At 42.9% G+C, this 26,264-nt stretch overlaps 1 long non-coding RNA gene across 2 annotated transcripts in view; it reads left to right on the top strand.

Annotated features, from left to right (window-relative positions):
- The first annotated feature begins 387 nt into the window (after nt 1–387).
- The window catches only part of LOC140203400 (uncharacterized), a 29,503-nt gene continuing 3,626 nt past the window's right edge, over nt 388–26,264 (top strand). The window contains exons 1-4 of one of the 2 annotated variants that reach the window (XR_011887361.1): nt 388–566; nt 10,993–11,075; nt 15,524–15,663; nt 23,334–23,467. This is a non-coding gene — a long non-coding RNA (uncharacterized lncRNA). Of the gene's footprint in view, nt 567–1,288; nt 1,681–10,992; nt 11,076–15,523; nt 15,664–23,333; nt 23,468–26,264 lie in introns of those variants that run through there. The other variant, XR_011887360.1, reaches the window with a different exon arrangement.

The following is a 26,264-nucleotide window of genomic DNA, read 5'->3' on the forward strand; positions in this document are numbered from 1 at the left end:
CACTTTATCTGAAATGAAGTTAGGAATGAGAGGATTTTGTTATCATAAGTTATCATTGTGATGAAACTCACCAGGTTTATATGCTTCAACTTTGGATGTTAAGTTTGTCACAAATAGTTAGTTTCAGTTATTAAATTAATCAGGACATTATTTTACTGATGAAGGACAAGTTCAACACTGACTGGCAACTCCTGTGACACCACTGGTACCAAACCGTATTGATCTCTGCCGTTCCTTTTTCGGTTTATCAGATGCACAGAGGGGGAGAGCCTTCTACTTGGGCAACAGCTTGCTGCCTATATTGAAATGCCCTAGCTTGTGTATTACATAGACAGCTATGATACAATATTAATGGACCTCACTTCTCTAGCCACAAGTGAGGTGCTGGAGGATGTTGTTCAGTTGTTTAAGAAACGTTCTAAAAATAACCAGGAAATTTTAGGCTGGTGAGCCTGATGTCAGTAGTGGGAAAATTATTGTAGTGTATTCGAAGGGACCAGATATACTGTATAAGTATATGGATGGACAGGAACTGATGAAGAATAGTCAATATGGCTTTGTTTGTGGTAAGTCGTATCTAACCAATCCTATAGAGTTTTTCGAGGAGGTTACCAGGAAATTTGATGCAGGCAAGGCAGTGGATGTTGTCTACACAGACTTTGACTAGGTCTCATATGGGAGGTTGGTTAAGAAGGTTCAGTTATTTGGCATTTAGGATAAAGTGATAAATTAGATTAGACAGTGGCTTTGTGGGAGAAGCCAGAGAGTGTTGGTAGATGGTTGTTTTTCTCACTGGCCTGAGACTGCTGGAGTGCCGCAGGGATTGGTGCTGGGTCTGTTGTTCTTGCCATCTATAGTAACAATATGTATGATGATATAGTAGCAAATTTGTGAATGACACCAAGTCTGAGTTGTTGCACTTTGGGAGGACAAACCAGGGTAGTACTTACTTAACGAAGCAGAGCGCTGAGGAGTGCAGTAGAATGGTGGGATGTGAGAATACAGATCCAGAATTCCTTGAAAGCAGCTTTACAGGCAGATAGCGTAGTGAAGAGAGCTTTTGGTACATTAGCCTTCATTAATCAAAGTATTGAGTACAGTCATTTGGATGTTACCTTGAGGTTGTACAAGACATTGGTGAGACCTAATTTGGGATATTGTGTGCAGTTTTGGTCACCTACCAACAAGAAAGATATCAATAAGATTGAAAGAATACAGAGAAAATTTATAAGGATGTTGCGAGGCCATGAGGATCTGAGCTATAAGGAAAAATTAGAACTTTATTCCTTAGAGTGAGAGGAGATTTGATCAAGGTATACAAAATCATGAAGGGTATACAGAGGGTAAATGCAAGCAGTCTTTTGGCACTGTTTGACATGGACGAGATGAGCTGAAAAGACTGCTCTGTGTTATAGTGTCCTATGACTCTATGACTGTGCATGATCAGACATTGAAAGGCATATCTTCACCACAAGAGATTCTGCAGTTGTTGGAAATCCAGGGCAAGACACAAATGCTGGAGGAACTCAGCAGGTCAGACAACATCCATGAAGAGAAATGAACAGTCAACATTTCTGGCCAAGACCCTTCATCTGGACTGACAATGGAGGGACTTCCTTCCCCTTTCTCTCCAGGCCTAACAGTGAGATCAATACAGGTGTTTTAAAGGGATTGCAGGGGGTAAGTATTTTACACAGGAAGTGAGTGATAATCTAGAATGTGTAGCTAGAGGAACTGATGGAATCAGATACAATTACTATATGTAAGAGGCATTTAAACAGACAATTAAATAGACAAGGGTTAGGAAGGTACATTCCCAATGCAGACAAATGAGATTACAGGAGATGGGCAAAAAGTCGGCATGGGTATGTTGGGCTTTCCATGCTGTACGCTCTACAACAATTAACTAGATCTTTGTCTGCTCTGTTCTCATTTATTTAATGTTTCCTTCACTTAAAGCCTAAATGAACATGGGACATCACTAGTTACGATAGATTTATATCTGGATCAATATTGATATGAGTTTTGAAACTTGCAACATCTGTGACAGTATCTTTCTACATTTCTGGAAACTTTCCCAATTGATGTTCTTTTCTGTTGTTCTACCACTGCATATTTTTATCCATCTTCTACCCTCACTGTTGTTTTGCCTATTACATTACACCCAGGTGTAAAGTTATGGAGAACTGTTCCAACCTCGATTATCAGCTGTGGAGGTAAAGTCAATGGATATATTTAAAGTTGAGGTTACTGGGTTCTTGATTAGCAAGGGTGTCAAAGGTTTTGGGGAGGATTCAGGAATATGGGGTTGAGAGGGAAAGTAAATAAGCCATGATCAAATGGCAGAGCAACTTGATGGGCCAGGTGACTTATTCCTGCTGCAATGTTGTAGGGTTTTATTCAGTTACATAACTGCACTGAGCATGTGTACATAAAACACACATATACAGTATATCATAACTTCCTATTGAGTACTCACAAGAAAGTGACATGGTAGCTTAGTAGTTAGCGCAGCACTTTGCAGATCAGGGTTCAATTCCCACCACTGCCTGTAAGTCGTTTTATATGTTTTCCATGTGACTGCAAGGGTTTCCTCTAGATTTTCCACCCTTCATCCAATTTTCTAAAGACGTACGCTTACGGTTAGTGAATTGTGAGCACCAGAAGCTTGGCAACACTTGCGGGTTGCCAGCATAATCTTTGCTGATTTGATTTGACACAGATGTCGCATGTCACTGTCTGCTTGGGGTGCTACAGTACATAATGCTATTACACATGTCACAGATCTCGCTTGTCACTGTCTGCTTGGGGTGGTACAGTACATAATGCTGTCACAGATGTCACGTGTCACTGTCTGCTTGGGGTGGTACAGTACATAATGCTATTACACAGGTCACAGATGTCACGTGTCACTGTCTGCTTGGGGTGCTTCATATGAAGAGAATTTGATGACTCTGGGCCAGTATTAACTAGAATTCAGAAAGATGAGGGGTGACCTAATTGAGACCTATTGAATGGTGAAAGGCCTTGACAGAGTGGATGTGGAGAGGAAGTTTCCTGTGATGAGTGAGTGTAAGACCAGAGAACATAGATTTAGAATAGCAGGGTGTCCTTTTAGAATGGAGATGAGGAGGAATTTTTTTAGTCAGAGAGTGGTGAATCTGTGGAATTCTTTGCTACAGGCAGCTATGGAGGCCAAGTCTTTATGTATATTTAAGGCAGAAGTTGATAGATTCTTGGTAGATCATGGCATGAAGAGATAAGGGAAGAAGACAGGAGACTGGGGCTGAGAGGAAAATTGGATCAGCTATGATGAAATGTTGGAGCAGATTCGATGGGCCAAATGGGCAAACTCTGCTCCTATATCTTATGGTCTTAAGGGTTAGTAGGTTAATTAGTCACATGGGTCTAACTGGGCTGCACGGACTGGAAAGACCTGCATACCGTGCTGTAGCTCTAAATGTATAAGATAAATAAAAAAGTGATAGATTTTTTTAACTGAAGTTTATATGTAACTGAGGAAAAGAACATGATTGAGATTGGGTCCCAGATCAGCCATCATTTTATTGAAAGGCAGAATGGTACAATTCCTAACTAATGTGTTCCAGAGTCTCTTTAAATTCCTCCTCAGCCTACATCAATGATCCTGTCTACATCTGTCCTTTCCAAAGTACCTTGGTTAAAAGCTCTATGTGCAATCAGTGGCCACTTTATTAGGTACAAGAGATAGTAGCCACTGAGTGTAGATACCGCCCAGTTCTATTCTTCTTTCAGAATCAAACTGAGGTGTTTAATGTATAATATGACATTAAATTGCTCAGCAGATAATTATTTTATCATCTGTCACTGTTCAGAGAGCTATGAAACTAAGATGGCTGGTGTTAGACTGAAACTGAGATGGTCCTGGCAATATACGATGATATTTTTCAGGTAGCTCACAAAGCTACAAGATATTCTACTAGATATGCTTCTTCTGAAGTATGATGGTTGCAATCCGCAGTCTGTAATTTCCCTTTAAGAAACCTATGTTTGAACTGCCTAACGGACTAGTGATTTTATGATCTGCTGAGGGATTCGGCGAACTTGACTTCCAGGAATGAAGTTATGGCACCTTGAAGTAGACAAAGTTTGGCTGTCGGCAAAAGAGAAGGTGCCAGTGTGGACTTCAAGCCAGATTAAGCCTAGAGGTTTGAGGGTAGAGAACGAGCTGGTGTTCAGACCCATTACTCCGTGCCAGCTAAGAGCTCCCATCTATGCCCTTCCTGTTTGTCTCTATTTGACTCATTTCACTCTTTTCTTGCTGCTCCAATCGTGCAGAAGTTGCCGGCTCCCTGCGCCCCTCTCTACCAGCATCAGTTGTTGTTGTACAACCATCGTGTTCCTGGACCAGTGTGGATATCTTCACTTGCCTTAACTTGGAGCTAACCCTACAGCTTTGGACTCACTTTTGGGGACTCTGCAGCTCATGTTCTCAGTATTATTTATTTATTTTTTTATTACTTGCACCTTTTGTCCTCTTTTGCACACTGGTTGCTTGGCAGCCTTTGTTATAAGTGGCTTTCCATGGATTCCACTGTATTTCTTTATTTTTCTGCGGGTGTCTGCAAGAAAGTGAATTTCAATGATGTATATGGTATACATACTTTGTTAATAAATTTACTTGGAGCATTGAACTATAAAGTGTAATCATCACACTGACACTACAGGAACCTGGTACTTAAAATTTAATCTCCAGCATGGTAAGCTACGCTTGACTGTGTCTTGTTGTCTCCCTTTCACATCAATTCTGTCACCAAGATGGATGCTTCCACTTCACAGATCACTAAGTGAAACCTTTGACCTTTTGTGCCTCTACTGATCTCATCAAACAATTCCCGGTTAACTTGGGGCTGATAAAAAATCCCATCATTCACTGGCATCTTTTTCATGTTAAGTGTTTTGCAATCCATTTTCATTCTTCCTCTTCTTTTTTTTATTATTAGGATAAGAAATAAGCCAGAAACTCTTTGACTTTAAGGTCAGGCTGAAAAGAACAGCAGTCCACAGCCTAATGGATGGTTGAAATGGCACAAAGATTACTGCCAGGAGAGGTGACCTCCCAGCCTTTAAGGTTGTTAAACTCAAAGGCAGGTCAGAGTAATCTGCCGTAATGACTAAAGGATTAAAACTTTCTCTGAACTGAGTGAATCACTCCTCAGTTCATTGGCTGAAATTTGACAGACCCTGTTCCTACAGGCAATGGTAGTTTTGGAAGCAAGTTGTTAATTAACCCAGTAAGTTTTTCCATAGTTGCATGCTGCAGAGTAACTGTAAATCTGTAAAAGTAGAAATAGTCACATCTCCTTGGATCTATTAAAAGGAAGATGTTAAAACAAAATATAATTAAAACTCTGTAAAATCTAAAAAAGGGCATTTTTAAGTGGTGATGTACCCAGTCCCACACCACCAGGTTCAGGAACAGTTATTACCCTTCAGGCTCCTGAAACAATGTGGACAACTTCACTCACCAGAATATTGAAGTGATTACTGAAAACTGAGCACAACCTATAAACTCACTTCTGAGGGGCCCACACTCGTGTTCTCAGTGTAAATTATTTATTATCATGAATATTATTTGCTTTTTTAGTATTTGCAGTTTCTCTTCTGTTGCACAATGGTTGTTTGTCTTTGTGTGTGGTTTTTCATTGCATTTCTTTGTTCTACTGTGAATGTCTGTAAAGAAATGAATCTCAGGGTTGTATATGGTGACATATATGTATTTTAATAATAAATTTACTTTGAACTTTGAACTTTGCAGGTAAATGATCGACCCCTACAAAAGAAATAATAAATAACAAAAATAATAAAAATAAAAAAAGAGGCTGGTATTTTATCATTTCTGCTTGTATTAAATGATTCAAAAGGGAGATAATTTCCTTTCTGCTTATAACAACCCAGTTCAATTTTGACAGGATATTTCTATGCAAAGATACCTGTCTGTTTCAAGGTGTTAGGTTTTTGATAAATAGCACATTGATTGCTATTATGGGTGAGAATTGGGCAGCACAGGTTCTAATGGGCTCCAGATCAAATGAACAGAAGAGACTCATCAAAATATCCCAGAAAAGTAATCAGGCCTGGTCCATTTCCAGCAATTGTGGCCTTTGGTGCTGCAACAGCCTTACTCCTTCCCTGATGCAACCTTAAACTACCGTTCATTACAGTGAGATGTTTCAGAATGCCTGCTAGCACCCAGGAGCTTGCCTGCTAAATCTGAGTGAAAATGAGGCCTAAACAACAGACACCTCCAATTTCAGATCAACCAGGAAATTTATAGATGGACTGGTCCAAGGTCAGAGTTCAACCACTTGAATGAACATTTATGCCATGTTGAGGACACAGGTCTAGCTACCAATTTCCTGACCTAAAGTGAAACACCTTCTTCTTAGAACCATCCACCAAGGTATTTCCATTTGCAGCACAACGCAAGGGTTTGAGTTGGCCTTAGCAGGGTTTCTGCATTTGGCAAATTAGAAGACAATGTCTACATTATGTCACAGTTGCGAGACCTTATATGGTTATAGAGAACTACAACACACAACCAGGCCATTTGGCCCATCTACTCCAAGCCAAACTGTTACTCTCCCTAGTCCCGTTGACCCACACCTGGATCATATCCCTCCATAACCCTCCCATTCATGTACTTACTTTCTAAGCTTCTCTTAAATGTGAAATCAATCCTGCATCCATCTCTTCCACTGGCAGCTCATTCCAGATTCTGACCATGCTCTCTAATTGAAAAAGTTCCCCCTCAAGCTCCCCTTAAACATTTCACCTTCCACCCTTAACCCGTGACCTTCAGTTCTAGTCTCACCTGACCTCAGCGGAAAAGCCTTCTTGCATTTAACTTATCTATGAGGTAAGGCCTCCGTCGGTCAGGGTCGACCATGGATGCTGTGTCCCAGCTGTCTAGATATTCGATCCTGGGCAGTACGATATGGAGAGCAAGCTGTTGCCCATGTAGCAAGCTCCTCCCTCTCCATACCTCTGATGCACCCAAAGGAAGGGCATAGACTGATGCAGTTTGCCACCAGCAGCATCACAGGAGTTGCCGGTCAGCATTGAACTCAATGAAGGACTGCCTGAAGGACTCCAGCTCCTGATTTTTCCCTTGGGATTTACTCCCGAAGTCTTCCCCATAGGTGTGTATAGCTGTAAGGCAGCAGAGGTTTGAGATCAGAGTTTTCCTTCGCAGAGATAAACTAGTAAACTCAGTTGGTGAGCCCCATTTCCCCAAAGCGACTGGTTTTAAGGCACTACCAACCCACCTTTGCCCCTTCTACTGTCAGTAGAAATGGTTCCGCTGGGCTTAGTAGCTAAGCCACTCATGAAGGCCAGGAGCTGTTCTTGGTTGTCAGAGGCTATTTGAGGCACACGCCATTGGGGCATTTAATAGGTGTCCCCCATTACTACCCCCCGGATATAATAACCTTACAGAACCTTAACTATACCCATCATAATTTTGCATACCTCTATCAGATCGTTCCTTGTTATCCTATGCTCCAAGGAATGAAGTTCCAACCTATTCCACCTTCCCTGTAACTCAGGTCTTCAAGTTCTGCCAACCTTGTGAGTGGCAGCGTATTGCTACATAGGTCTTCTTTTCTCTTGGTTAGCCAGTTCGGGGCTATCCTGTTGGTTAATTCCCTTTACCCCTGAGAAGCCTCCTCAGTTGCCCCAATATTAATGTTGACTCCACTATCAAGGTCTGTGGGAGTAACTGCAGGAGGGCTGGCTGGCCATGTTATCTGAGGACAGCCCTGTGTTTACTCATGCCTTTGTGATATTGTAGAGATTCTTCAGCAACCGCTGTTTCTATTCTCCTTGGCTGGTCCACAGCTCTTTAGATATCTGGTGGTGATATTCCAGAATCTGTTTTCATATCACTGGCATATGTCATGAAATTTGTTGTTTTCCACCACCTTTTGCTTGTTTTCTCCCTGTTGAGTTAAACCTTAGCCAGAGATACAGACCAGCACGTCTGGACAGGAGCCAAATCAGATCAACTTCATCACAGCTGTAAACAAGTAGAAATGTTCATTTGAGACCAAAATGCCATAAGACAAAGGAACAGAATTAGGCCATTTGGCCCATTGAGTCTGCTCTACCACTCAATCATGGCTGATCCTTTTTTCCCCTCCTCAGCCCCACTCCCTGGCCTTCTCCACACAACCTTTGATGCTGTGTCCAGTCAACAACCTATTTATCTCTGCTTTAAATACACCTAACGACCTGATCTCCACAGCTGCTTGTGGTAATAAATTCCACAAATTCCCGAAATAAATTTCTGTTTAAAATGGATGCCCCTCTAACCTGAGACTGTTCTTTCTTGGAGGAGGAGGAGAAGATGGCAGCGCGACGGCAGCAGCGTGGCCACTCCGATGATGTTGTCTGTTATCTGTCAAGTAAGGTACTGTTCACAATTCTGATTTGATGGAGTCAGACGTGAGAGTACGGAGGAACATCTGGAAAACTTCTGAAATGCCCACTTCGCTGCCGCTGCTACTGTGTGGTACCCGGAATCTCTGGAGCAGAAGGCCCCGAATCCTCGGCTTTGCTTGTTTCAGCGGTTGGAGCTAGGTCGAAGGCGCTCGGCAGAGGATGGCGCTTGGGAGGCTGCATTGGAGGGGCTGGTCGGAGGCTTGAAGTTTTCGGACGGACAGACTCAATGTCGGCTGTGGTCGGCTGCTTCCAAGGCATTGGCAAGTTGACGGTGCCTGGAGGTTTATGGCAGAGAGTTTCTCCCTTTTGCCGCCTGCTATCAGGGACTTTGAATCTTTTTACCGTGCCCATAGTTTGTTCTTCATCAAATTATGGTATTGCTTTGCACTGCTGTAACTATATGTTATAATTATGTGGTTCTGTCAGTGTTAGTCTTTGGTTTGGTTTGTCCTCTTTTACTGTGATATCACTCTGGAGAAACATTGTATCATTTCTTAATGCATGTATGCATTTCTAAATGTCAATAAAAGAGGACTGACTGTTCTCATAATCTAATCCTTCTAAATTCCAGCGAATACACCCAATACACTCAGAGCTATGAAACGTTCCTCGTATGATAACCCTTTCATTCCCAGAATCATCCTTGTGAACCTCCTCTGAAACCTCTCCAATGCCAGCACATCTTTTCTTAGATGAGGAGCCTAAAACTATTCACAATACTCTAGGTGAGGCCTCACCGGTGCCTTATAAGCATCACATTGCTGCTCTTGTATTTTGGACCTCTTGAAATAAATGCTAACATTGTATTTTCCTTCGTCACCACTGACTCTATCTGCAAGTTAGCCTTTAGGGTATTCTGCACAAGTACACCCAAGTCCTTTTGCATCTCAGATTTTTGGATTTTCTCCCCGTTTAGAAAATAGTCTGCACATTTATTTCTACTAGCAAATTGCATGACCGTGCATTTTCCAACATTGTATTTCATTTGCCACTTAGGTGTCCATTCTCCTAATCTGTCTAAGTGCTTCTGCAGCCTAATTGTTTCCTCAACACTAACATCTGCAAACTTGGCATCAAAGCCATCTATTCCATCATCTAAATCATTGATATACAGCATAAAAAAAGTATCAGTATGTCCCAACACCGACCCCTGTGGAACAGTACTTGTCATTGGCAGCCAACCAGAAAAGAGTCCTTTTATTCCCACTCGCTGCCTCCTGCCAATCAGCCAATGTTCTAACCATACCAGTAACTTTCCTGTAAAACCATGGGCTCTTATCTTGGTAAGCAGCCTCATGTGTGGCACCTTGTTAAAGGCTTTCTGAAAGTCTAAATAAACAACATCCACTACATCCCCTTTCTCTATCCTATTTGTAATCTCCACAAAGAATTCCAACAGGTTTGTCAGGCATGATTATCCCTTGAAAAAAGGAAAATCATGTCCTATCTCGTCCTAGCTTTTCTTGAGTCACCAAGTGCTTCATAACCTCATCCATAACAATTAACTCCAACATCTTCCCAACCACTGAGGTCAGGCTAACTGGTCTATAATTTCCTTTCTGCTGTTTTCCTCCTTTCTTAAAGAGTGGAGTGACATTTGCAGTTTTCCAGTCCTCTGGCACCATGCCAGGGCCCAATGATTTTTAAAAGATCATTACTAATGCATTCACAATCTCTACCGCTACCTCTTTCAGAACTCCAGAGTGCAGTTCATCTGGTCCAGGTGACTTATTTACCCTAACGCCTTTCAGCTTTTTGAGCACTTCTACCCAGCTCTCTAAATTTTCTTTTCAGGACCTCTTTGCTTTTCCTTCCTATGTCATTGGTATCAGTATGTTCCAAGACATCCGGCTGCTCTCCATCCCTCTCCAAGATGTTGTGGACGTGATCTGAGACATCCCTGACCCTGGAACCTGGAAGGCAACATACCATCCGGGCGTCCCATTCACATTCACATAATCTCCTGTCTGCTTCCTTGACTACTGAGTCCCCGATCACTACAGCTCCTCTCTTCTCCCTCTTTCCCTTCTGCACCATGGGGCCATGCTCAGTGCCAGTAACCTGGTCTCCCTGGCAATCCCCTGGGAGATCATCCCCCACAACAGTATCCAAAGCAGTATATTTATTTTTGAGGGAAATGACCACATTGGTGCTCTGTGCTAACTGCCTATTCACATTTCCATTCCTCCTGACAGTCACCCAGCTGCTCGCCTCCTGCAACTTCGGGATGACTGTTTCCCTGTAACTGTCTCAGCAGTGAACGATAATTCTGTTTGCCACCGTGAGTGGTTACTTTGCATACATTCACAGCAACCTCAATTAAAGATGGAACTTTGAACAGCCTCTCTCAGCCAGCACCATCTGTCTCATTCAGCCTCTTCTCCCAAACATGGACATTAGCCTTGTTCTCTCCATCTTTCTCAATATGAATCATCTTTCACTTCAAACTCATTCTAGTTCTGCTGATAAGGTCAGCAACGTGAAATGTTAACTTTGACTCTCCCTCTACAGATGCTTTCCAACCTGTTGAGTATTCCCACAATTCCAGCACTGAGTGGACCGTGTTCAAAGCTCCAAAAGAAAAAGAAAGACAGGTAGGCATTTACTTGAACTGAGCTCCACTGAGGATATCCCAAAATACCATTAGCGGGTTTATCAGCACTGACATGTGCTGTGAAATATGTTGTTTTGCGGCAGCAGTACAGTGCAAATGGATAAAATATACTATTAATTACAATAAGATATATATATATATATATATATGTGTGTGTGTGTATGTGTGTGTATTGTATATACATATACAGTAAATATACTGAGCCACTGAGTGTATCTTCATGGTCTTCTGCTGTTGTAGCCCATCCACTTCGAGGTTTGATGTGTTGTACATTCAGAGATTCCCTTTTGCACACCACTGATGTAACACGTGGTTATTTGAGTTATTGTCCTCTTAATGTCAGTCTGGCCTTTCTCCTCTGACCTCTGTCATTAAAAAGGCATTTTCACCTCACTGCGTCATTTTTTTTGTCGCACCATTCTCTGTAAGCTCCAGAGTTAATAGTGCAATCACTTGAGTTGAGTATGGTGTTCTGCTAAGAGTTGGTCTCTTGGTGGGTCAGTCTGGGTTCAACATATTTTGATGGCTGTTCTTAGTGGTTGGATCTTTTGGTTTTTAACTTTAGAGACTGTTGTGCAAGAAAATGCCAGGAGATCAGCAGTTCCTGAGATAGTCCAATCACAGAATATGGCATCAGAATCACGTTTAATATCACTGGCATGTATCGAGAAATATGTTGGTTTGCAGCAGCAGTACTTTGCAATACGTAATAAAAAAGTAAGTTACAGGAAGAAATATATACACATGCACATATTATATAAGTATAAATTCAATTAAATAAACTGAGCAAACAAGAGAGCAAAAACAGAAAAATAAATGGTGAGATAGTGTTCTTGGACTCATAGTCTGTTTAGAGATCTGATGACAGAAGGGAAGAAGCACTGGGTCCTTTTTCAGGAAGAAGTTGTTTCTAAAATGTTGAGTGTGTGACTTCATGCATCTGTACCTCCTCGATACTTTCACTTATACTTAATACTTTACTGTCGCCAAACAATTGATACTAGAATGTACAATCATCACAGCACTATTTGATTCTGCGCTTCCCACTCCCTGGATTACAAATATTAAATATTAAAAATAGTAAAAATTAGTAAATATTAAAAATTTAAATTATAAATTATAAATAGAAAATAGAAAAATGGAAAGTAAGGTAGTGCAAAAAAACCGAGAGGCAGGTCCGGATATTTGGAGGGTATGGCCCAGATCCAGGTCAGGATCCGTTCAGCTGTCTTATCACAGTTGGAAAGAAGCTGTTTCCAAATCTGGCCGTACGAGTCTTCAAGCTCCTAAGCCTTCTCCTGGAGGGAAGAGGGACGAAAAGTGTGTTATAGACAATAGACAATAGGTGCAGGAGTAGGCCATTCAGCCCTTCAAGCCAACACCGCCATTCACTGTGATCATGGCTGATCATCTGCAATCAGTATCTAGTTCCTGCCTTATCCCCATAACCTTTGATTCCGCTATCTTTAAGAGCTCTATCCATCTTTTTCTTGAAAGCATCCAGGGACTTGGCCTCCACAGCCTTCTGGGGCAAAGCATTCCATATATTCACCACTCTCTGGGTGAAAAATTTTTTCCTCAACTCCGTTCTAAATGGCCTACTCCTTATTCTTAAACTGTGGCCTCTGGTTCTGGACTCACCCATCAGCGGGAACATGCTTCCTGTCTCCAGCGTGTCCAATCCCTTAATAATCTTATATGTTTCAATAAGATCCCCTCTCAACCTTCTAAATTCCAGAGTATACAAGCCCAGTCGCACCAATCTTTCAACATATGACAGTTCCGCCATCCCGGGAATTAACCTTGTGAACCTACACTGCACTCCCTCAATAGCAAGAATGTCCTTCCTCAAATTTGGAGTCCAAAACCGCACACGGTACTCCAGGTGTGGTCTCACTAGGGCCCTGTACAGCTGCAGAAGGACCTCTTTGCTCTTATACTCAATTCCCCTTGTTATGAAGGCCAGCATGCCATTAGCTTTCTCCACTGCCTGCTGCACTTACATGTTGGCTGGGTGGGTCGTGTCCTTGATTATCCTGGCAGCACTGCTCCGACAGCGTGCAGTGTAAAGTGAGTCCACGGACAGAAGATTGGTTTGTGTGATGTGCTGCGCTGTGTTCACGATCTTCTGCAGCTTCTTCCGGTCTTGAACAGGACAACTTCCATACTAGGTTGTGGTGCACCCTAGAAGAATGCTTTCTACAGTGCATCTATAAAAATTAGTGAGGGTTTTAGGGGACAGGCCAAATTTCTTTAGTTTTCTCAGGAAGTAAAGGCGCTGTTGGGCCTTCTTGGCAGTGAACTCTGCTTGGTTGGACCAAGTCAGGTCATTTGTGATATTGACCCAGAGGAACTTAAAGCTTTTGACCTGTTCCACTTGCGCACCATTGATGTAAATTGGGTCGTGTGGTCCACTACTCCTTCTGAAGTCAACAACCAATTCCTTCGTCTTGCTGACGTTGAGGGATAGGTTATTGCCTTCACACCATGCCACCAGGTTCTTAATTTCCTCTCTGTACTCAAACTCATCATTACCTGAGATACGGCCTACCATTGTTGTGGTAACAATAAGAAAAGGGCTTGTCCTCGGTGATAGGTGCTGCTGTTCTGAGGCATCCTCCATGGTGAGGAGGTTTGTGCTCATGATGGAGCTGGGTGAATTTACAACTGTCTGCATCTTTTCCCAATTCTGTTTAGTAGCCCCTTCATACTAGACAGTAACACAACCAGTTAGAGTGCTCTCCAAAGTACATCTGCAGGAATTTATGATGGTCTTTGGTGACATACCAAGTCTCCACAAAGTTCTAATGAAATACAGCTGCTATGGTCTCTTCTTTGTAATCACATTAATACGTTGGGCCCAGATAGATATTCATAGATGCTGACACCAGGAGCTTTAAACTACTCATCCTTTCCACTGACAGACCCTCGATGAGGACTCTTGTGTGTTCATTGTATTTCCCCTTCCAGAAGCCTACATTCAATTCCTTGGTCTTACTGACATTGGGTGCAATGTTGCTGCTGTGACACCAGTCAACCAGCTGACCTATGTCACTCACGTATAACCATATAACCATATAACAATTACAGCACGGAAACAGGCCATCTCAGCCCTTCAAGTCCATGCCGAACGCTTACCCTCACCTAGTCCCACCAACCTGCACTCAGCCCATAACCCTCCATTCCTCTCCTGTCCATATATCTATCCAATTTAACTTTAAATGACATCGAACCTTCCTCAACCACTTCTACTGGAAGCTCGTTCCACACAGCTACCACTCTCTGAGTAAAGAAGCTCCCCCTCATGTTACCCCTAAACTTTTGCCCTTTAGATCGCAACTCATGTCCTCTTGTTTGAATCTCCCCTACTCTCAATGGAAAAAAGCCTATCCACGTCAAATCTGTCTATCCCCCTCATAATTTTAAATACCTCTATCAAGTCCCCCCTCAACCTTCTATGCTCTAAAGAATAAAGACCCAACTTGTTCAACCTTTCTCTGTAACTTAGGTGATGAAACCCAGGTAACATTGTAGTAAATATTCTCTGCACTCTCTCTATTTCGTTCACATCTTTCCTATAATTCGGTGACCAGAACTGCACACAATACTCGAAATCTGGCCTTGCCAAAGCCTTGTACAATTTCAACATTACATCCCAACTCCTATACTCAATGCTCTGATTTATAAAGGCCAGCATACCAAAAGCATTCACCAACCTATCCACATGACTCTCAATACAACCTCTGTAGAATGTGGTGAGGATGGAGGGTGGGAGATGGACTTTTCTCAGCCTTCGCAGAAAGTAGAGACGTTGCTGGGCTTTCTTTGTTATGGAGCTGGTGTTGAGGGACCAGGTGAGATTCTCTGCCAGGTGAACACCAAGAAATTTGGTGATCTTAACGATCTCTATGGAAGAGTTGTTGATGTTCAGCAGCGAGTGGGCTGTACTGAACCCTCTCAGACTTCCCCATTCCTATGCATTATGTTTCCATACCAGCTCATGATGCAACCAGTCAGGATACTCTCCACTGTGCATCCTCAGAAGTTCAAAAAAGTATTAGTTGACTTGCCGATCTACACAAGCCTCTAAGAAAGTAGGGGTGTTGTTTTGCCTTCTTTGTGCTGACACTTACTTGCTGGACAGATCCTCTGCTATAACACGAAGGAATTCAATATTACCTACTCTCTCCATCTCCAATTCCCTGATAGGGATCTTGTTAGTTTCAAGGGAATGATGGTATTGAATGCTGAGCTGTAGTCAATGATAATTTATACACTTTCATCGTCCAGGTGTTCCAGAGCTGAGTGAAGGGCCAATGAAGTGGCACCTACTGTTGACCTTTGGAGCAGATGAAATTCTATTGAAATGCTAAAACACAGTCAAGAGCTACTTCTGGTGCTAAATCAGATCCTATCTCTGTCACCTAGGAAGAATGGAGCATGCTGGGGGACGACACAGATGCCATAATTGTGAGCGTCCTCGAAGTTCAAAATGCCTGATTGAGTAATAACTTAGGAGTCTCCCTCGCTTCTGCGACAGAGAAAATCATTGCACGGAACCTCTGCAAGTAAGTTTACTCCATGAGTTTCATGCCAGTACTGACTTTCATTGCATCCTAGTACATATGTAGAAGTGTTATAGCAATTAGTGAAACTTGGCTACAGGAGGGGCAGGACTGGCAGCTTAATATTCCAGGGTTCCGATGTTTCAGATGTGATCGAGGCAGAGGAATGAAAGGTGGGGGAGTAGCATTGCTTGTTAGGGAAAATATTACAGCAGTGCTCAGACAGGACAGATTAGAGGGCTTGTCTACTGAGTCCTTATGGGTGGAGCTGAGAAACAGGAAAGGTATGGCCACATTAGTGGGATTGTATTACAGACCACCCAATAGTCAACGAGAATTGGAAGAGCAAATCTGCAGGGAAATAGCAGGCAACTGCAGGAAACATAAAGTTGTGGTGGTAGGGGATTTTAATTTTCCATACATTGATTGGGACTCCCATACTGTTAGGGGTCTAGATGGTTTAGAGTTTGTAAAATGTGTTCAGGAAAGTTTTCTAAATCAATATATAGAGGGACCAACTAGAAGGGATGCAATATTGGATCTCCTGTTAGGAAACGAGTTAGGACAAGTGACGGAAGTCTGTGTAGGGGAGCACTTTGGTTCCAGTGATCATAACACCATTAGTTTCAACTTGATCATGGACAAGGATAGATCTGGTCCTAGGGTTGAGGTTCTTAACTAGAAGAAGGCCAAATTTGAAGAAATGAGAAAGGATCTAAAAAGCGTGGATTGGGACAGGTTGTTCTCTGGCAAGGATGTGATCGGTAGGTGGGAAGCCTTCAAAGGAGAAATTTTGAGAGTGCAGAATTTGTATGTTCCGGTCAGGATTAAAGGCAAAGTGAACAGGAATAAGGAACCTTGGTTCTCAAGGGATATTGTAACTCTGATAAAGAAGAAGAGGGAGTTGTATGACATGTATAGGAAGCAGGGATTAAATAAGATGCTTGAGGAGTATAAGAAGTGCAAGAAAATACTTAAGAAAGAAATCAGGAGTGCTAAAAGAAGACATGAGGTTGCCTTGGCAGTCAAAGTGAAGGATAATCCAAAGAGCTTTTACAGGTATATTAAGAGCAAAAGGATTGTAAGGGATAAAACTGGTCCTCTTGAAGATCAGAGTGGTCGGCTATGTGCGGAACCAAAGGAAATGGGGGAGATCTTAAACAGGTTTTTTGCGTCTGTATTTACTAAGGAAACTGACATGAAGTCTATGGAATTAGGGGAAACAAGTAGTAAGATCATGAAAACTGTACAGATCGAAAAGGAGGAGGTCCTTGCTGACTTGAGGAAAATTAAAGTGGATAAATCCCCGGGACCTGACAGGGTGTTCCCTCGGATCTTGAAGGAGACTGGTGTTGAAATTGCAGGGGCCCTGGCCGAAATATTTAAAATGTTGCTGTCTACAGATGAGGTGCCGGAGGATTAGAGAGTGGCTCATGTTGTTCCGTTGCTTAAAAAAGGATCAAAAAGTAATCTGGGAAATTATAGGCCGGTAAGTTTAACGTCGGTAGTAGGTAAGTTATTGGAGGGAGTACTAAGAGACAGAATCTAGAAGCATTTGGATAGACAGGGACTTATTAGGGAGAGTCAACATGGCTTTGTGCGTGGCAGGTCATGTTTGACCAATCTATCGGAGTTTTTCGAGGAGGTTACCAGGAAAGTGGATGAAGGGAAGGCAGTGGATATTGTCTACATGGACTTCAATAAGGCCTTTGACAAGGTCCCGCGTGGGAGGTTAGTTAGGAAAATTCAGTCGTTAGGTATACATGGAGAGGTGGTAAATTGGATCAGACATTGGCTCAATGGAAAAAGCCAAAGAGTGGTAGTAGAGAATTGCTTCTCTGAGTGGAGGCCTGTGACTAGTGGTGTGCCACAGGGATCAGTGCTGGGTCCATTGTTATTTGTCATCTATATCAATGATCTGGATGATAATGTGGTAAATTGGATCAGCAAATTTGCTGATGATACAAAGATTGGAGGTGTAGTAGACAGCGAGGAAGGTTTTCAGAGCCTGCAGAGGGACTTGGACCAGCTGGAAAATTGGGCTGAAAAATGGCAGATGGAGTTTAATACAGACAAGTGTGAGGTATTGCACGTTGGAAGGACAAACCAACGTAGAACATACAGGGTTAATGGTAAGGCACTGAGCAGTGCAGTGGAAGAGAGGGATCTGGGAATACAGATACGAAATTCCCTAAAAGTGGCGTCACAGGTAGATAGGGTCGTAAAGAGAGCTTTTGGTACATTGGCCTTTATTAATCCAAGTATTGAGTATAAGAGCTGGAATGTTATGATGAGGTTGTATAAGGCATTGGTGAGGCCGAATCTGGAATATTGTGTTCAGTTTTGGTCACCAAATTACAGGAAGGATATAAATAAGGTTGAAAGAGTGCAGAGAAGGTTTACAAGGATGTTGCCGGGACTTGAGAGACTCAGTTACAGAGAAAGGTTGAATAGGTTAGGACTTTATTCCCTGGAGTGTAGAAGAATGAGGGGAGATTTGATAGAGGTATATAAAATTATGATGGGTATAGATAGAGTGAATGCAAGCAGGCTTTTTCCACTGAGGCAAGGGGAGAAAAAAACCAGAGGACATGGGTTAAGGGTGAGGGGGGGAAAGTTTAAAGGGAACAATGGGGGGGGGCTTCTTCACACAGAGAGTGGTGGGAGTATGGAACGAGCTGCCAGACGAGGTGGTAAATGTGGGTTCTTTTTTAACATTTAAGAATAAATTGGACAGATACATGGATGGGAGGTGTATGGAGGGATATGGTCCGTGTGCAGGTCAGTGGGACTAGGCAGAAAACGGTTTGGCACAGCCAAGAGGCCTGTTTCTGTCCTGTAGTTTCTATGGTTCTATGGTGTGATTGCTTGAGTCAGGTGTGACGTTCTCCTATAGCTTTTTTGGGGATTTTAGGCTGGATTCTCTTCATGGAGAAAGCCTGTGCATGACTTTGTTTAATGTAGGCTGGCTGATGTGTGGGCAGGCAAGACACAGTTCGTGACAAATCTTGGTGGGGATACAGTGGCATGGAATGCAAGAAGAATGGGGATCCTTCTGTACTGCAGCCTTATTTCCAGTTCCACAATTGAGGTCTTGTTTGGATCGCAGTTTGTCTGGAACCTTGTGTGATCCTAGTAGGAGCTAAACGCCAGTTGGTTAAATTCCAGATGGCATCTCTTTGGGATCTCGGGACCTCAGAAGCCTCTCCAGCACGACCACCTCACACAGCGATGTATATGACAATAGTCTCAATGAACTAAACTAAATAAACTAAATGACTCTTTCAGAATATCACTGTCCTGATGAAGGGTCTCAGCCAAAAATGTAATGGGATGGGTTTAACAGAGTTCGCTGTCTATACTGTAATTGGCTGGGTGTAACAGTGTTCTCAGTCTATACTAAAATGTGCTGGGTTTAACAGTGTTTTCTGTGTATGGTAAAAAGGGCTGGGTTTAACAGTGTTTTCTGTCTATACTAAAAAGGGCTGGGTTTAACAGAGTTCTCAGTATATACTAAACAGGGCTGGGTTTAACAGTGCTCTCTGTCTATACTAAAAAGGGCTGGGTTTAAGAGAATTCTCTGTATATACTAAACAGGGCTGGATTTAATAGTGTTAAAAGGCTAGGTTTAACAGTGTTCTCTGTCTATACTGTAAAGGGCTAGGATTACCCGTGTTTGTGTAATGTGCTGGGTAAACCAGGGTTTCCTGACTATTGTGCAAAGGGTTTTCAGTACAAGTGTTCCCTCTCTATAATGTAAAGGCCAGGGTATATTAGTGTTCTGTGTAAAGGGCTGGATACACCAGTGTTCCCTGTCTATAATATAAAGGGCTGGATACACAAGTGTTCTCCCTTTATAATATAAAAGCCTGTGTGTACCAGTGTTCCCTGTCTATAATATAAAGGGCTGTGTGTACCAGTGTTCCCGGTCTATAATATAAAGGGCTGTGTGTACCAGTGTTCCTGGTCTATAATATAAAGGGCTGTGTGTACCAGTGTTCCCGGTCTATAATATAAAGGACTGGATACACCAGTGTTCCCTGTCTATAATATAAAGGCCTGTCAGTACCTATGTTCCCTGTCTATAATATAAAGGCTGGATACACCAGTGTTCCCTGTCTATAATATAAAGGACTGGATACACCAGTGATACACCAGTGTTCCCGGTCTATAATATAAAGGTTGGATACACAAGTGTTCCCTGTCTATAATATCAAGACCTGTCTGTACCAGTGTTCCCTGACTATAATATAAAGGGCTGTGTGTACCAGTGTTCCCGGTCTATAATATAAAGGACTGGATACACCAGTGATACACCAGTGTTCCCGGTCTATAATATAAAGGTTGGATACACAAGTGTTCCCTGTCTATAATATCAAGACCTGTCTGTACCAGTGTTCCCTGACTATAATATAAAGGGCTGTGTGTACCAGTGTTCCCGGTCTATAATATAAAGGACTGGATGCACCAGTGATACACCAGTGTTCCCGGTCTATAATATAAAGGCTGGATACACCAGTGTTCCCTGTCTATAATATAAAGGACTGGATACACCAGTGATACACCAGTGTTCCCGGTCTATAATATAAAGGTTGGATACACAAGTGTTCCCTGTCTATAATATCAAGGCCTGTCTGTACCAGTGTTCCCTGACTATAATATAAAGGGCTGTGTGTACCAGTGTTCCCGGTCTATAATATAAAGGACTGGATACACCAGTGATACACCAGTGTTCCCGGTCTATAATATAAAGGTATGGATACACCATTGTTCCATCTATGATATAAACAGCTGGATACACCATTATTTCCTGTCTATAATATAAAGGGCTGTGTGTACCTGTGTTCCCTGTCTATAATAATTAAATGGGTGGGTGTACCGGTCTTCCCTGCCTATAATATAAAGGGCTGTGTGTATCAGTTTTTCCTGTCTCTAATATAAAGGGCTGTGCCTGCATGTGTTCCTGGTCTATAATATAAAGGCTGTGTGTACCAGTGTTCTCTGTCTATTATATAAAGAGTTGTGTGTACCAATATTCCCTGTCTATAATATCAAGGGCTGAATACACCAGTGTTCCTTGTCTATAATATTAAGGTCTGGGTACACCAGTGTTCCCTGTCTAAAATATAAAGGGCTGTGTGTACCTGTGTTCCTTGTCTAGAATATCAAGAGAGCTTGGATACATACATGGAATTATGATGTAGTGGCCATTATAGAGACTTGGCTGGCTCCAGGGCAGAAATGGATTCTCAATATTCCTGGATTTCGGTGCTTTAAAACGGATGGAGAGTGGGGAAAAGGGGAGGAGAGGTGGCAATGCTGGTCAGGGATACTCTTACAGCTACAGAAAGGATGGGTAATGTAGCAGGATCCTCTTTTGAGTCAGTGTGGGTAGAAGTCAGGAACAGGAAGGGAGCAGTTACTCCACTGGGAGTATTCTATAGGCCCCCTGGTAGCAGCAGAGATACTGAGGAGCAGATTGGGAGGCAGATTTTGGAAAGGTGCAAAAATAACAGGGTTGTTTATCATGGGTGACTTTAACTTCCCTAATATTGATTGGCACCTGATTAGTTCCAAGGGTTTAGACAGGGTGGAGTTTGTTAAGTGTGTCCAGAACGGATTCCTGTCACAGTATGTTGACAGGCCGACTAGGGGGAATGCCATACTATATCTAGTATTAGGTAACGAGTCAGGTTAGGTCACAGATCTCTCAGTGGGTGAGCCTCTGGGGGACAGTGACCACCGCTCCCTGGCCTTTAACACTATCATGGAAAAGGATAGAATCAGAGAGGACAGGAAAATATTTAATTGGGGAAGGGCTAATTATGAGGCTAGAACTTTTGGGTGTAAATTGGGATGATGTTTTTGCAGGGAAATGTACTATGGACATATGGTCGATGTTTAGGGATCTCTTGCAGGATGATAGGGATAAATTTGTCTCGATGAGGAAGATAAAGAATGGTAGGGTGAAGGAACCATGGGTGACAAGTGAGGTGGAGAATCTAGTCAGGTGGAAGAAGGCAGCGTACATGAGGTTTAGGAAGCAAGGATCAGATGAGTCTATTGAGGAATATAGGGAAGCAAGAAAGGAGCTGAAGAAGGGGCTGAGGAGAGCAAGAAGGGGGCATGAGAAGGCCTTGGTGAGTAGGGTAAAGGAAAACCACAAGGCATTCTTCAGTTATGTGAAGAACAAAGGGTTGACAGGAGTGAAGATAGGACTGATTAGAGGTAAAGATGGGAAGAGGTGCCTGGAGGCTGTGGAAGTGAGCGAGGTCCTCAATGAATACTTCTCTTCGGTATTCACCAATGAGAGGGAACTTGATGATGGTGAGGACAATATGAGTGAGGTTGATGTTCTGGAGCATGTTGATATTAAGGGAGAAGAGATGTTGGAGTTGTTAAAATACATTTGGACGGATAAGTCCCCGGGGCCTGACGGAATATTCCCCAGGCTGCTCCAAGAGGTGAGGGAAGTGATTGCTGAGCCTCCGGCTAGGATCTTCATGTCCTGGTTGTATACGGGAATGATACCAAAGGATTAGAGGGAGGCGAATGTTGTCCCCTTGTTCAAAAAAAGTAGTAGGGATAGTCTGGGTAATTATAGACCAGTGAGCCTTATGTCTGTGGTGGGAAAGCTATTGGAAAAGATTCTTAGAGATAGGATCTATGGGCATTTAGAGAATCATGGTCTGCTCAGGGAGAGTCAGCATAGCTTTTTGAAGGACAGATCGTGCCTAACAAGCCTGATAGAGTTCTTTGAGGAGGTGACCACGCATATAGATGAGGGTAGTGCAGTGGATGTGATCTGCATGGATTTTAGTAAGGCATTTGACAAGGTTCCACATGGTAGGCTTATTCAGAAAGTCGGAAGGCATGGGATCCAGGGAAGTTTGGCCAGGTGGATTCAGAATTGGCTTGCCTGCAGAAGGCAGAGGGTCGTGGTGGGGGGAGTACATTCGGATTGGAGGGTTGTGACTAGTGGTGTCCCACAAGGATCGATTCTGGGACCTCTACTTTTCGTGATTTTTATTAACGACCTGGATGTGGGGGTAGAAGGGTGGGTAGACAAGCTTGTAGATGACACAAAGATTGGTGGTGTTGTGGATAGTGTAGAGGATTGTCGAAGATTGCAGAGAGACATTGATAGGATGCAGAAGTGGGCTGAGAAGTGGAAGATGGAGTTCAACCCGGAGAAGTGTGAGGTGGTACACTTTGGAAGGACAAACTCCAAGGCAGAGTACAAAGTAAATGACAGGATACTTGGAAGTGCGGGGGAGCAGAGGGATCTGGGGGTACACGTCTACAGATCCCTGAAAGTTGCCTCACAGGTAGCTAGGGTAGTTAAGAAAGCTTATGGAGTGTTAGCTTTTATAAGTCGAGGGATAGAGTTGAAAAGTCGCGGGGTAATGATGCAGCTCTATAAAACTCTGGTTAGGTCACACTTGGCGTACTGTGTCCAGTTCTGGTCGCCTCACTATAGGAAGGATGTGGAAGCATTGGAAAGGGTACAGAGGAGATTCACCAGGATGCTGCCTGGGCTAGGGAGTACTCATTATGATCAAAGATTAAGGGCTTTACTTACTGGAGGGAAGGAGGATGAGAGGAGACATGATAGAAGTATACAAGATATTAAGAGGAATAGATAGAGTGGATAACCAGCACCTCTTCCCCAGGGCACCACTGCTCAATACAAGAGGACAACACATCAAAGTTGCTGGTGAACGCAGCAGGCCAGGCAGCATCTGTAGGAAGAGGTGCAGTCGATGTTTCAGGCCGAGACCGTTCGTCAGGACTAACTGAAGGAAGAGTGAGTAAGGGATTTGAAAGTTGGAGGGGGAGGGGGAGATCCAAAATGATAGGAGAAGACTGGAGGGGGAGGGATAGAGCCAAGGGCTGGACAGGTAATAGACAAAAGGGGAGGAACCACTCAGGTTGGAGGAACAACACCTTGTATTCCGTCTGGGTAGCCTCCAGCCTGATGGCATGAACATCGACTTCTCTAACTTCCGCTAAGGCCCCACCTCCCCCTCGTACCCCATCTGTTACTTATTTTTATGCACACATTCTTTCTCTCACTCTCCTTTTTCTCCCTCTGTCCCTCTGAATATACCTCTTGCCCATCCTCTGGGTCCCCCCTCTTGTCTTTCTTCCCGGACCTCCTGTCCCATAATCCTCTCGTATCCCCTTTTGCCTATCAAGGGGGATATTAGAATGTTTTTGACTCAGAGAGTGGCTGGTGCATGGAATGCACTGCCTCAGTCAGTGGTGGAGGCAGATACACTAATGAAATTCAAGAGACTACTGGACAGGTATATGGAGGAATTTAAGGTGGGAGGGGGTTATATGGGAGGCAGGGTTTAAGGGTCGACACAACATTGTGGGCCAAAGGGCCTGTACTGTGCTGTACTATTCTATGTTCTAAAGTGCTGGATACACCAGTTTTTCCTGTCTGTAATATAAAGTCTGGATACACCAGTGTTCCCTGTCTATAATATAAAGGGCTGGATACTCCAGTGTTCCCTGTCTATAATATGAAGGGCTGTGTGTACCAGTGTTCTCTGTCCATACTGTTTGGTCTGAGTACTCCAGTGTTCTCTGTCTATACTGTACGGGCTGGCTTTTCGATTATTCCCTCTCTATACTGTACGGGTTGAGCATATTCGGTGTTCCATTCTATACTGCAATAGCAGGGTACGTCAGTGTTCCCTGTCTATACTGTATGGTCTGAGCATGTTCATTGTTCCATTCCATACTGCAATGGCTGGGTGTCTCAGTTTTTCATGTCTTTTCTGTAATGCATTTGGTAAACCAGTTGTCTGTGTCTATACTGTAATGGGCTGCATGTATCAGTGTTCACAGTCTATACTGTAGTGGGCTGAATGTAATTGGTGTTCTCTGTCTATACTGTAATGGTACTGGTGCACTTGTTGCTCTCTGTCCAAATTAGAATGCATTCATAACCACAAGATATTCTATCGATGCTGGAAATCCAGAGTAATGCGCACAATGCCGGAGGAATCTAGGAGGTCATGATCTCAAAGTCCCGATGAAGATGTCAGCCTGAAGTGTTAACTTGATGCCCCCTGCCTGTCCTGGACCAGTGTTTCAGTTAGATATTGGGCTCTATTGCCATTTATACTGAGGTGCTGGTGCTTTTGGTGTCCACTGCATTATTACTGGACCCTTTATATCACTGTATCATCATTAGATCCATGGTAAAACTCCTGTTGCTCTTGGCCAACAATGCACTATCCGAACACTCGCAGGAATACTCATCTGTTCTGTCATCCAAAAACTCAAATGCTTTTCTGTTTAGGGTAGTAATGGAAACGAGACTTGAGTTCACATGAAACCTTTCCATCTGTCAAAATTAAGGAAGGTTCTTGTCATGGCTTTGAAGCTGGGTTTGAGCTCAGGTCACTGAGAAATGAGGTTGATGTTTCACACACAGCACCATGCTAATCAGATTTCTGAGACTTCAAAGACAAATTTGCCAAAATTTTAAAGCTCAAAATTACTGTTGGCAATATTACTGGCCGACTGTTTAATGCCATTCATGACATTGCTCTATCTGCTTGAGTCTCACAGTGCTTCATTTGTTGGAAACACAGGAAATAATTATGGATACAGTATCTAGGGATTTACAAGGGAAAGGAATAGTGGACAAGATCTAATGGACTTCGATAAGCTGTTATTGATTGACAATACGTGCAAACAATCATCTATATCAATATAAAGGCATATATCTACATCTATCTACCCATATATAAATATATATTTTTATATATTTACAGCATTTTATACATTTAGATAGATAGATAGGTAGATAGATAAATTGATAACTACAACCAATTTGTGCAGTATGGTCTAGAGATTTCAGATTCAGATGTATTTATCATTTGTATATTGAAACACTCGGTGAAATACATAATTTGCATTAACAACCAACACACCCAAGAATGTGCAGAGGACAGCCCACACATTCCGGCATGCCCGCTGTGCTTGGCAGAACAACACAGAAGCCACAAGAGAACACAGAACAAAACAACAACAGTAAAACAAGCTTCTTTCCTCCCTCACCCACCCACCCACCCACCCACACACGGACAGTCTTCCAGCTCCAGGACACTCCTCCAGTCTCCATCAGACTTTGACTTCTGGATTTCCGATCAACCGACTGGCTTTGATCTTTGGCATTGATCCTTGGCTAATGCAATGACAGAATCCCGAATTCCAGCATCACAGATAGACCAGACTTGATGCCTCATTCTGCTTCCTGCTCGCATGGACATCCGATCCCGGAACCCACCGACTTAGGACAGCCATGTATGTCATGTGTTACTCACTTATATCAGTGGTCTTCAACTGGGGAGCCTTCATCATCTGTTCACTTTGATGTATTTAATGATGGATAGCTTAACTTCTGCCTTTGCTCTATAGTGTCCAATGTACCTTCCTCATTGCAATTAAGATTAAAGTAGACAAGAAGTCACATAATACAGCAGAACTGGCACAACCAAGATGGCTATCTTAGTGAGACCCTTTTGTCTGCATGTGGCTTATATCTCTCTCTAACCATTCTTAACGGTGGCATATACAGTACA

This window comes from Mobula birostris, chromosome 9, assembly GCF_030028105.1.
Source record: "Mobula birostris isolate sMobBir1 chromosome 9, sMobBir1.hap1, whole genome shotgun sequence".
NCBI classification, from domain to species: domain Eukaryota; kingdom Metazoa; phylum Chordata; class Chondrichthyes; order Myliobatiformes; family Myliobatidae; genus Mobula; species Mobula birostris.